An 11681-nucleotide genomic window follows, 5' to 3' on the forward strand; every position below is an offset into this window, starting at 1 on the left:
CTCTGGCGCCAGCACCCTCCTCCCCAACTTCCAGCTCACGGGCAATCTAAGCTCACTGGGTACCCACTGTTGGCCCTGACCAGGTCTCTTTCTCCCTAGAAGGAGGAGGTCGGCACCCAAGGCCAGCAGGCAGCATCTCGTAGGTTTTGAATCCAGCAGGATGGTCAAAGATATGGCCTCCTACGCATCACTTAAGACGGAGAGATTAAAATACCCGTCGCCAGCCCCTTTGGCTGATGTATGACTTCTAAGAAATTTCACATTGTGTTTTCAAGCTTTGGAGGAAGCCTTAGGAAAAAAAGGAGTGCGAGCTTACTGCCTCCATCAGTACACGCAAGTCTTTGCCAGGGTCAGAAGTGGAAAGACTAATGTTCTTTTTAAGCTAGAGAGAATCCTAGGAATCCTGTGCCACCATCTCAGTGTGCAGGCCGGGGAAGCATCAGCTTGAAAGAAAAAAAAAAGATCCTGGGGCTCTTTACGACTTGAAAGAGCTCTGCAGGGTGAATGGGAGGGGAGAGAACAAATATTTAAAATATCTGTTGAACTATTATGCCTAGTGTTGAGCCAACAAGAGACTTAGGGCCCAGGAATGGGTCTCATATTGAAACTTTTGATGAGATCTCCAGATGAGATTTTACAGTCACATTTATGTCTCTTTGTGTTTCAGTGCTAGCCTGATAAACATACCTGCTATAGTTTGAATATGGTTAATTTGTCCCCACTAGAACTCATGTCGAAATTTGATTTCCAATGTGTCAGTGTTGGGAGATGGGCCCTAGCGGGAGGTGTTTGGATCACAGCAGTAAATTCCTTATGAATGTCTTGGTGCCCTTCTCTCTGTAGTGTGTGAGTTCTGGCTCTGGTGAGATTGGATTACTTCATTTGGGAATGGATTAGTTCCCTGGGAGAGTGGGTTGTTACACAGCCAAGATGCCCCTTCTTTTTTTCTCTCTTTGTATGTGTCTGCTTCCCCTTTGACCTTCTCTGCCTTGTTTTGACCTAGTATAGTGGCCCTCACCAGAAGCCTGGCTGATGCTGGTAACATGCTTCTCCTACTTCCCAGGCTGCAGAACTGTGAGCTAAATAAACCTCTTTCTTTCTAAATTACTCAGCCTCAGGTGTTCTATTATAGCAACACAGAACAAACAAAGACAATACTCATTTGGCCAGGTGTGGTGGCTCACACCTGTAATCCCAGCGTTTTGGGAGACTGAGGCAGGCAGATTACTTGAGGTCAGGAGTTCGAGACCAGCCTGGACAACATGGCGAAACCCTGTCTCTACTAAAAATACAAAAATTAGCCGGGCATGGTGGCACGTGCCTGTAATCCCAGCTACTCAGGAGGCTGAGGCAGGAGAATCGCTTGAACCCAGGAGTCAGAGGTTGCAGTGAGCCGAGATCACACCACTGCACTCCAGCCTGGGCAACAGAGATTCCGTCTCAAAAAAAAAACAAAAACAAACAAACAAACAAACAAAAAAACGCTTAATACTCATTTAAATAACCCATAGTTTCTCTACGTGTTGACTTTGTTTTTTTAAATATGAAGATTCTCATATGATGGAAGTGACCTGAGCCCATTTTGATCTGTTTTAGTGCCAGATCAGGCAATAAAAGGAAGCAGTCAACAGGAAAGAACCTAGTCATCACAGCAGAGCCCTCTTTGATCCTGGAACGCTGCAGGTTCAAATTCCTCAAACTGACAGGCGTCAGAGCACTTTCTTATTAAGAAAGTACCACACTCTCCTGTTCCTGGCTGAAGTTCCTTTGCTAACAAGTGGGCATGGCTTCTCCTATTCAATTTCCTATTCAGTGTTGCTGGAGTACCTATTTCCTGCCTTGTGCTCACAGGATCCTTCAGTAGGGAGGGAGGAAACTTGGCCTGTTCCTTTCAAGGAGTGGATCACATGTTGGATTGCACAGCTCAAACAGTACGTGCCCTGAGACCCATAAACCAGGTGTCTTGGCTTTCCTAGTAGAATGCCAAATTTGCTGCATACTTGATTGCCCAGTATCTAAAGCAAATGGATAACCACCCTTTTGGAAAGATGCCTGATACAAATACATGCAATGTGTTCGTCTGGCTGGCACATGTCTATTCCTTCAGTCTTCAGCACAGAATGCTGATATTCTAGGCTCTGGCATTCTGTAATATTGTCGGAGAGTTTAACCTTGAATTTCTTGCTATCCATACCTTGTTAATCGTCCAGATGGTGAAAATTTATAGATGAGCAAGAAATTTACTTTAAGGCCTTAATATGCAAAGTGTGATTGGGGGCCAGCAGCATCAGCATCTTCTGGTAGCAGATTAGAAATGCAGAATCTCAGGCCTACTGAATCAGAATCTTAACAAACTCCCCAAAAGTTAGAGTATGCATTAAATTTTGAGAAATACTCTATGTACCAACTTCTGTATCAAATGTTCTATGCTCATTTAGAGTATCTGAAAGTTCCCACTAGAATCTTTCTGGATCAGTCTGCAGCAGAAGACATGCACTACATTGCAGTGTAAAGCTCTGTTCCTAGCTCCAATAGAGAGCCATGCCCCTGGCTGGGCGCGGTGGCTCATGCCTGTAATCCCAGCACTTTGGGAGGCCGAGGTGGGCAGATCACGAGGTCAGGAGTTCGAGATCAGCCTAACCAAAGTGGTGAAACCCCGTCTGTACTAAAAATACAAAAATTAGCCGGGTGTGGTGGTGTGCACCTGTAATCTCAGCTACTTGGGAGGCTGAGGCAGGAGCATTGCTTGAACTCGGGAGGCAGAGGTTGTGGTGAGCTGAGATCGTGCCATTGCACTCCAGCCTGGGCAATAAGAGCGAAACTACGTCTCAAAAAAAAAAAAGCCATCCCCCTATCGGCCTGAGGACCCCTCTATGTGCTAAAAAATCTTGCTCAAAATTAAATACTATATTTAAATTAAATAATATTTTTGATGACTACATCAGATAGTCAATGCTTTCAGCATTTATTGAGCGCCACTTACTCTGATATGGTTTCATATGGTTATCACATTGACCATCACAGTAAAGCAAAGTACTGTGATGTACTTAGTTTTCTAGGCCGGGTGCAGTGGCTCATGCCTGTAATCCCAGCGCTTTGGGAGGCTGAGGAGGGTGAATCATGAGGTCAGGAGTTCGAGACCAGCCTGACCAATATAGTCAAACCCATCTCTACTAAAAATACAAAAAAAATTAGCTGGGTGTGGTGGCACACACCTGTAATCCCAGCTACTCGGGAGGCTGAGGCAGGAGAATAGCTTGAACCCGGGAGGTGGAGCTTGCAGTGAGCTGAGATCATGCCACTGCACTTCAGCCTGGGCAACAGAGCAAGACTCTGTCTCAAAAAAAAAAAAAAAAAGTTTTCTAAAGTAAATGCTCAAAGTAAAAAGAGGGAAGGGAAATTTCCTTGTATTCAGTAGGGAGATTTAGGCCCCTTATTTCTAGTTTGTATTTGTCTTTACACTTTTCACTGAACTTCATTGGAGAGATGGGACAAGAAGGATTTCATGGAGTAATCCAGTGAAATCAATCACCTCTGCAAGCTTCAGGTGAAAAGAAATGCAATCTTTGAACTACGGTATGATCAACAGGAATGGAAAGGGGAAGGATATGAGGCATTTTTTATTCTTTGTGTTCATCCTTCTGGTATCATTGTCCTCCTTCACCTGCTCAGTCCCTACAAATATTGTAATAGTTTTGGTGCTTTGGGTTTAAAAAGATCATGTCTGATGTACAATTTAATTTCTTCTTTGATTTCCCTCTACTGCTTTGCCTAGTCCCTGTCCTTAATTCCATAGTGTACCGAGTGCTCAAAACACGGTCAGCTTCTCGGTGAACACACAGGAGTGTTTATAATGGGTTTAAACATTTGAGGCAAGCCAGTGGGGTGCATCTGCCAGGAAGCCTTTGGGACTTGGAAATAGAATCTTGCCCACTTCGCATCCACCAAATAAATCTGTGCTCATCATTTGATCAGGTTTGGGGAGGAGCAGAAGACAAACAAGATTATTATCCTTGCTCATTGGGAACTTGGATTTGAATAAAAGAAAATATCTTCTCCACCTTTTACAATATATACAATACAAACCTAGAAGAATGAACAAACACACAGAGACATACACACTACAGTTAGATGGCAATACAAGTGGTAACTGATAATCACCAGAGTGAGTGTAGCCTCAGTTTCCAGAAGGTAAGATGTCTTTGGAAATCTGAAGAAAACTTTGAGAAAGTACAAATCGAGGCAAGTACATGTGTGTATGTGTGTGTGTGTGTGTGTGTGGCTAAAGCTTTGCAAAGTCACGTTCCTTGATGTCTGAGATAAACAATCTATGTATCTTGGAAACCAGTATGCCTGTCCATAGGTGTTCGTGGATGTTGTTACAGTGAATAATTGGTCGAGTCCTGGTAATTGTTCCTGACCTTTAAAAATATTCTATAGCCAATGAAGCTGAAAATTACAAAGTCTTCCCCAAAGGATGACATAATAGTTTCCTTTTCTGAACAGAAGCTCCTTGAAATAGTGCACTGTCATGTAAATAAGTATCACTCGTTAGACTTCATTCTTCCTGCTTGGTTTACTAGAAATTCAGTCCTACCTAGACCCTAGACAATCTATCCTGGAAAATTAGTAGTAGGGTTAGTAGTAGGGTTCTTGACAAAAATATTTAAGCTGAATCTAATCATGAGGAAATAAGTAAATATTGAACTGAATCTTATATGAGGAAATAATCACATTCAGAATGTGAGACTTCCTATAAGACAATTGCCATGAGAAAAGAAAGTCTAAGAGGATAGGAATTTTATAGATTAAAGGAGACCAAAGAGATGTTACAACTAAACGCAGTGAGAAATATTGTTAGAATTTACATTATTTTAATAGGGAGTAGGTAAGTGGGGAAATCTGAATATGGACTGTATGTCTATTAGCATATAAGGAATTATAAATTTTCTTGGGTGTGATATGGTGCTAATATTCTGCTTTTGGATAGTATATGTAAACAGGGGGATGGGGAGGTAAGAAGGATGCAAATGTTCCTAATAATGGGTGTTCTAGTTAAAGCGTATACAGTTTTTATCGTACCTTTTTTTTAACTTTTCCCTAGGGTATTACTATACAAACAGACAGTGGCCAGAACATATATAAAAATAGACCTCTGACCAGTAGTAACCTACAACAGCCAGTGCAGGAAGTCAACCCACAGTGACCAGCACAGGAAGCCAGCCCATTATCTCTTTTTTTTTGAGACAGATTTTCACTCTTGTTGCCCAGGCTGGAGTGCAATGGCGCTATCTTGGCTCACCGCCTATCACTGGCTATCTCCGCCTCCCGGGTTGAAGCGATTCTCTTGCCTCAGCCTCCGGAGTAGCTGGGATTACAGGCATGCACCACCACGCCAAGCCAATTTTGTATTTTTAGTAGAGACGGGGTTTCTCCATTTTGGTCACGCTGGTCTCGAACTCCCGACCCTCAGGTGATCCACCTGCCTCGGCCTCCCAGAGTGCTGGGATTACAGGTGTGAACCACAGCGCCCGGCCAGTCCATTGTCTTTAAGCCGGACTTTTAGGAAGTCAGACCACTATCTCTACTCTAAGCAACCAGCCCAGGAAGCCAGACAATAACCTCTGTAAAAACCAGACCCAATGGCTAGGAATTTATGAATAGTTAACACCTTTCCTATTATTTGTTTTGGTTTCCAAGTTAGCATCAACCAGAGAAAGCCAAATATGTATCCCTAACATAGGATGCCCCGCTTCTAGTTAGCCTGCCCACTGCGTCCCCATGCCACAGCCTCCAGTCAGGGCACACTTGAAGGCTTCCCTTTGTCCACTATGCAGTTTTCCCACTCCTCTGCTTGCCTTTGAGTCTCTGCCAAATCACAAGTGATGCTCTTTTGGGTCCCCACTTCCAAGATGGCAAAGAAAAGAAATAACAATGGTCATGCCGAAAAGGGCCATAGCCACGTGCAGCCTATTTGCTACAAGGAGTATGCCCTATGCCACCCAAAGCCAAGACTGTTAAGAAGTTCATCATTCAAAACGTAGTAGAGACTGCACCTGTCAGGACATTTCTGAAGCTAGGATCTTTGACGCCTGTGGGCTTCCCAAGTTGCTCATGAAATTCTGTTACTGTGGGAGTTGTGTCATTCACAGCAAGGTAGACAGGAATTAATCTTGTGAAGCTTGCAAGGACCGAATACCCCCACCCTGATTCAGACCTATGGGTGCTGCCACATGAACCTACCAAAGCCCATATAAGAAGGTGAGTCCTTAAGGACTAAAGAAAAACTCTCTAGAGAAAAATAATATGGGAATTATATTTTTAAAAAATCACAAGTAAAGGCTGCTAACTCCTTTGCTATAGAAAGCTCTGAATAGCCTTTGCTTGTTCTCATTAACTGGTGTTCATTTATTTCCACATTAGGATTAAAGTTTTTCCGAATGAAAAATTGAGGGGAAATGGAAGAAATACAGACAAACAGCAAAAAAAGCAATTAAAAATATTGCCAAGATTACAACTAGGGGTCAAGTTGCTCAGCAGAGGAAGTGCTCGGGATGGGCCAGAACACACTGGAGCACAACCAGGTTTGCGGATGCTAAGTCTAATAAACTAGTAGAAGGGGCTCTTGGAGTTTCCTAGAGTCAGACTGGCCAACTCGAGTGAATCGTGGAGTAAGGGGCTGGAAGAATGAGAATATAACATAAGGTCCTGGGACGACCTTTGATGGTAGGAGGTAGGCTGAATGTGGATAGGGTCAATTGGTCAAAGGTTTATTTGCACTGATAGAGGAGTGAGAACCCTCTCCGCAAAGCCAGCCTCTGTCTAGGAGAAACCAGAAACATCAGATCCATGGTTGTTGCCCTGGCTTCTCTCCTTGGAATACTTCTTTGAATATTTTAAATTATTATTATTATTATTATTATTATTATTATTTGACTGAGTCTGACTCTGTCGCCCAGGCTGGAGTGCAGTGGCGCGATCTTGGCTCACTGCAACCTCCGCCTCCAGGGTTCAAGCAATTCTCCCGCCTCAACCTCCCGAGTAGCTGGGACTACAAGGCGGGTGCCACCATGCACTAAGTTTTTGTATTTTTACTACAGATGGGTTTTCACCGTGTTAGCCAGGATAGTCTCAATCTCCTGACCTCGTGATCCGCCCGTCTCAGCCTCCCAAATTTAAGTTATTCTTAAATGTATAACAGTCTATGGTTAGAAGAGAAGAAATCAATTCATGTAGGGAATAGAAGTGAGCTTGCCAAATTGTGACACGGTGAGAATGAGGGGACAGATTCTAAGAGAAGGTGAGGAGCCATGAATACCATCGGAGAAAGATAAGCAAAGAGGGGAGGAGAAATAGCAAAGAGGAAGAAGGCCGTTTGAGAGACAGTTTGCACTGCTTAGTAATTTTGCCTATGGCCAGGCCAGTCTCTCTGAAAATAATAATGATGAAGATAATACTAACAGTGATGATAATAATAAACACCTATTTCCAAAACAGGGACGTTGAGACCTGGCAAAGTTAAATAACCGATTTAGGTTTTTTTCTTTTTTTTTTTTTTTTAAGACGGAGTCTCCCTCTGTCGCCCAGGCTGGAGTGCAGTGGCGCAATCTCGGCTCACTGCAAGCTCCGCCTCCCGGGTTCACGCCATTCTCCTGCCTCAGCCTCCCGAGTAGCTGGGACTACAGGCACCCGCCACCACGCCCGGCTAATTTTTTGTATTTTTTAGTAGAGACGGGGGTTTCACCACGTTAGCCAGGATGGCCTGGATCTCCTGACCTCGTGATCCGCCCGCCTCGGCCTCCCAAAGTGCTGGGATTACAAGCGTGAGCCACCGCGCCCGGCCCCGATTTAGGTTTTTTCTAACCACTGCACTACATACTCTATGTCTATACATGCCAACAATCACACATCAACTATGATCAAAAGTTTATTTTAATTTGACTTTGCTCTAGAAAAAAGATAGGCCTACTTGTGTTCCCCTGATATTAAAAAAAAAAAAAAAAAAAAAAAAAAAAAAAAGGTAGGCAACCTGTCATTTCCTTAAGCTATGAGTTGTGTCTTTAGGCCCAAAGAGAACATGTTAGAGGTTTTCTCCAGTGAAGTGTCTTGTGTAGGCACATAGAGTATAGAGACTCAATTTTTAATTCAATCAGTTAAAAGGAAGCCTTGTAGTTCTCTTGGGAGCAGGAGACTGAGGGTTAAACACCCAGGAGTAGTAGAAGGAACAGCCATTGTCAGGCTACAAAAGATATGTATTCATCTCACCTTAGGACAACATTGTGAGACCTCTTCCTGACTCATCCCTAATCCAAGAAAATCTGCCACATATGCCTTACTTTGCCTATCTAAATAGAGCACTTTTCTTCCTTGAAAATGTGTAAGGTCAACAGCATCATGTTTTACGTTTAAATAATGAAAACTAAAGGAGACAATGAATCATAATAACCTTACAGATTTCTTACAAATTTTGTGATCTTGGACATGAAAGCACTAAAAAATTGTGAGTATAAGAGCAGAGCTGTGGTCAGAGGGTTTAAATCTCACTAAGCAGAGTCGCGTCACTTCTTGGGGTTCCATGAATCAGTGCTTATTTTCCAGTGTTCTCATCTACGGCCTATTTGTCATAAGAAATGGGTACGAGATCTTTCTTAGTTAAATAATTGTTTAGTTTCTGTTCACCAGCTTATATAAACAAGGTTTCTAAAAATTAAAAACAATCTTTTCTAAAAAGTCGTATTATTTTCATACCAACTATGTATAAATCTGTGTATGTCTTCAGGGAAGGATTAAACTCTTCTTCCTCAACACCCCTTTTCCCTGTTTGCTTATACCTCTGGACCTTGGAAGAGTGAGGGATTAACTCCAGAAAGGCAAGTTTAGAGGTTTAGGGATCTGGATTGAGAAAGGAAAAAACCGTGGAAAATCTCTTCTCACCTCCGTCCCTGGATTTTACCACCATATTAAGCGGAAGGCGTGCACTACAATTTCCTTGTCCATCAGACGCCCTCCATAGATGCCTCATATTTCGGGAGGTGTGTGTTGGGGGGGTCGCCCTTGTACCCAAAGATCTGAAATTCTTACATCAACACCATTTCCATGCACCACAGAGGCACAGTAGGCAACGTCTCAAGAGAGTATCAGGGTGAGGAACGGGAAGACAGCCTGGTAGTTGCTCTGCTCAAAGCAGAATCTTTTCGAGGGATTTACAGAGCACGAAAATGTTTTCATTTTGTAGGAGAATATCCTGGAATTTTACTCAAGCTAACATCCTATTCAGTAGCTGGAATGCTAGAAGCATAATACCAATCTATAAGATGAAAGGTAGAGAAACGTGTGCCCGACGAGGGCTCCATAGCTCAGGGGTTAGAGCACTGGTCTTGTAAACCAGGGGTCGCGAGTTCAATTCTCGCTGGGGCCTGCGTTCTCTTTTTTTCCTTCCTGCCCAAGGGATTTCCACATCATAAGGTAAGCGGGGTCGGACAACGCGGCAGCAGCGTGGCTGTCGCTTGGCACATCTGCATGTCTTCGGCAGTCATTTAGGCTAGGCGGGTTCACGCCTGCTACAGAAGCTGCCAGTCTCAATGACTCTTGGGGCGTGTGGTTTACCGCTGCTGTGCAAATAAGTACGCATTCTTGCCGATAGAAGGCACCCAAGAACCTAGTTCATCAGAAAATGCCTAATGATGTGAATGAGCGTTAGGGCAAACCTTAAGCATCTTCACGCCGCGGCTCGTTGGTCTAGGGGTATGATTCTCGCTTAGGGTGCGAGAGGTCCCGGGTTCAAATCCCGGACGAGCCCTCGCTCTTTTCAATTCAACAAGGTATGTCTTGTTGAAAACTTCACCACTGCACTGTGCTATCCCTATATACTGTTCTTTGAAAAACTGCAGCCATTAACTCCCCAGGGATGTGAAGAAGCAAAGCAGAGAAAACCCCAGGTTATCCCTTTTATTCTCTCTGACAAACTGTAACACATCTTTCTCTCCCTGCCTACCTCTAGCAATCCTGTCAAGTCAAATAAAACAGTCTATGCAAAGTTGCTCGGAAATGTTAGCCCTTGGTAAACAAAAGGATCTGCTTTCTTTCCTGGGTGTGAATTGGGAGCTGACACATACTAACATTGTCACCATCTGTAACTGTATGATGTGTTATCTTTTAAAAAGGGGTTTATATGTTATTACATAATATTGCCTTTTCTTCTCCTTTTCCTTTCTTTCCTTTTTCCCCACCCTTTCTGGTGTTTGTTTGTTTTGTACTGTGAGGTAGGCAATGACTTCTGTTAACTCCAGCGGAGCAATAGAGTGTTGAGGGAAAGTGTATCTCCAAAGGCAAATTTTGAAATGTTAACTTTAAAAATAATGTTTTGTGGATCCTTAGCAACTTTCTTTATTGTGTGAATAACTATTACAGAATAAAATGATTCCATTAGAAGTGAACTATATCCCTTCCTGGCAACAGATGGACTAACTTACCCACATCGACACTCATCATCTCTGTCTTCTGTCTTGTTTCAAGGCCCATCTTTCGCTTCTCATATTTAAGGGCAGCTCCTTCAGTTTCACATCAGATGAATTTCCCATTTCCTCTCCTTTAGGTAAGGACTTGGTTTCTGAAATCAACATTACCTCCGCACCTCCACCCCCAAGCCCCTAACACCACACAGAGCAACTATTTCCCCCAGTGTGCCAATCATTTCCATTAGCATACAAACACCAAACAGCTGCAGTATCACCAATCCTTTAAAAAAATTCATTCTTAACCACTCTTTCCAATTCTCTTTCTTCTGCATAGATAAAAAAAACTTCTTAAAAGTTATGGATTGTGTATCTCAACTTCCTCCCCTCATGCTCTGTCCTCAACCAATTATGATCAAGCCTTTTTTCTCCACCACGCCACTTGAAATGGCTTTTGTCAAGGTTACCAATGACTTTGATGTTTCCAGATCTAAAAGTGACTTTTCAGTCTTCGTCCTACTTCATTTCTCATCTCAGGAGGCTACTTTTCAGTCTCTTTTGATGGCTCCTCCTTTCCTGACCTCTCAATATTTGAGTGTTATCTTGCTCTCCCCTTGCCCGTTTTTTTCTCTCTCTATACTTATCAAGTCATGAGGCTTAACATAGCATCGTATACTGATGATTCCCATTCATAAGCCTTGACCTAGGTTTGTAGATATACTCATCTGCTTGCCCCAGCATGTGAACGAGTTAGAGGCATCTCAGAATTAACTTGTCTCAAATGATACCCTTGATTTCCTGTCACTCTTCTTCCGATTGCTCTCCAACCACCACCAATATCCCAGGAAATAGATCCATCATTTATCCACTTTCTCTAACATCACATCCAATCCACTGTTCTATCTTCGTCTATTTCCCAACACACTCATTATCACCCTAGTCTAAACTCTCCTTCATCTCTTACAAATCCCATGAAAGCCTTCTAACTCATTTTCCTACTTTTTCTCTGCTCCCTATTCTAGAGAACAGCCAGAGTTACCCTATTACAATGTAGCCCAAACAATGCTCTCCTCCACTTAAAAGCAGCTAATAACTTCTCACATTTAGAACAGAATCTGTGATCGAGCCCTTCTGTGTTCTGGTGGTGTCTGTCCCTCTGATCGCAGCTGCTTACCCCCTCCTCCTCCTTCTCACTCACTTTCTTCTAGCTATACTGGCCCTCCCACT

General features: G+C 43.1%; 2 non-coding genes across 2 annotated transcripts; both read left to right on the forward strand.

The window, feature by feature from the left end:
• Positions 1-9345: 9345 nt before the first annotated feature.
• TRNAT-UGU lies at positions 9346-9418 on the forward strand. Its single transcript has one exon. It is a non-coding gene; the product is annotated as a tRNA-Thr (tRNA).
• Positions 9419-9727: 309 nt separating this feature from the next.
• On the forward strand, positions 9728-9799 carry TRNAP-AGG. Its single transcript has one exon. It is a non-coding gene; the product is annotated as a tRNA-Pro (tRNA).
• Positions 9800-11681: the final 1882 nt, after the last annotated feature.

This window comes from Nomascus leucogenys, unplaced genomic scaffold, assembly GCF_006542625.1.
Source record: "Nomascus leucogenys isolate Asia unplaced genomic scaffold, Asia_NLE_v1 Super-Scaffold_361, whole genome shotgun sequence".
Taxonomy (NCBI): Eukaryota; Metazoa; Chordata; class Mammalia; order Primates; family Hylobatidae; genus Nomascus; species Nomascus leucogenys.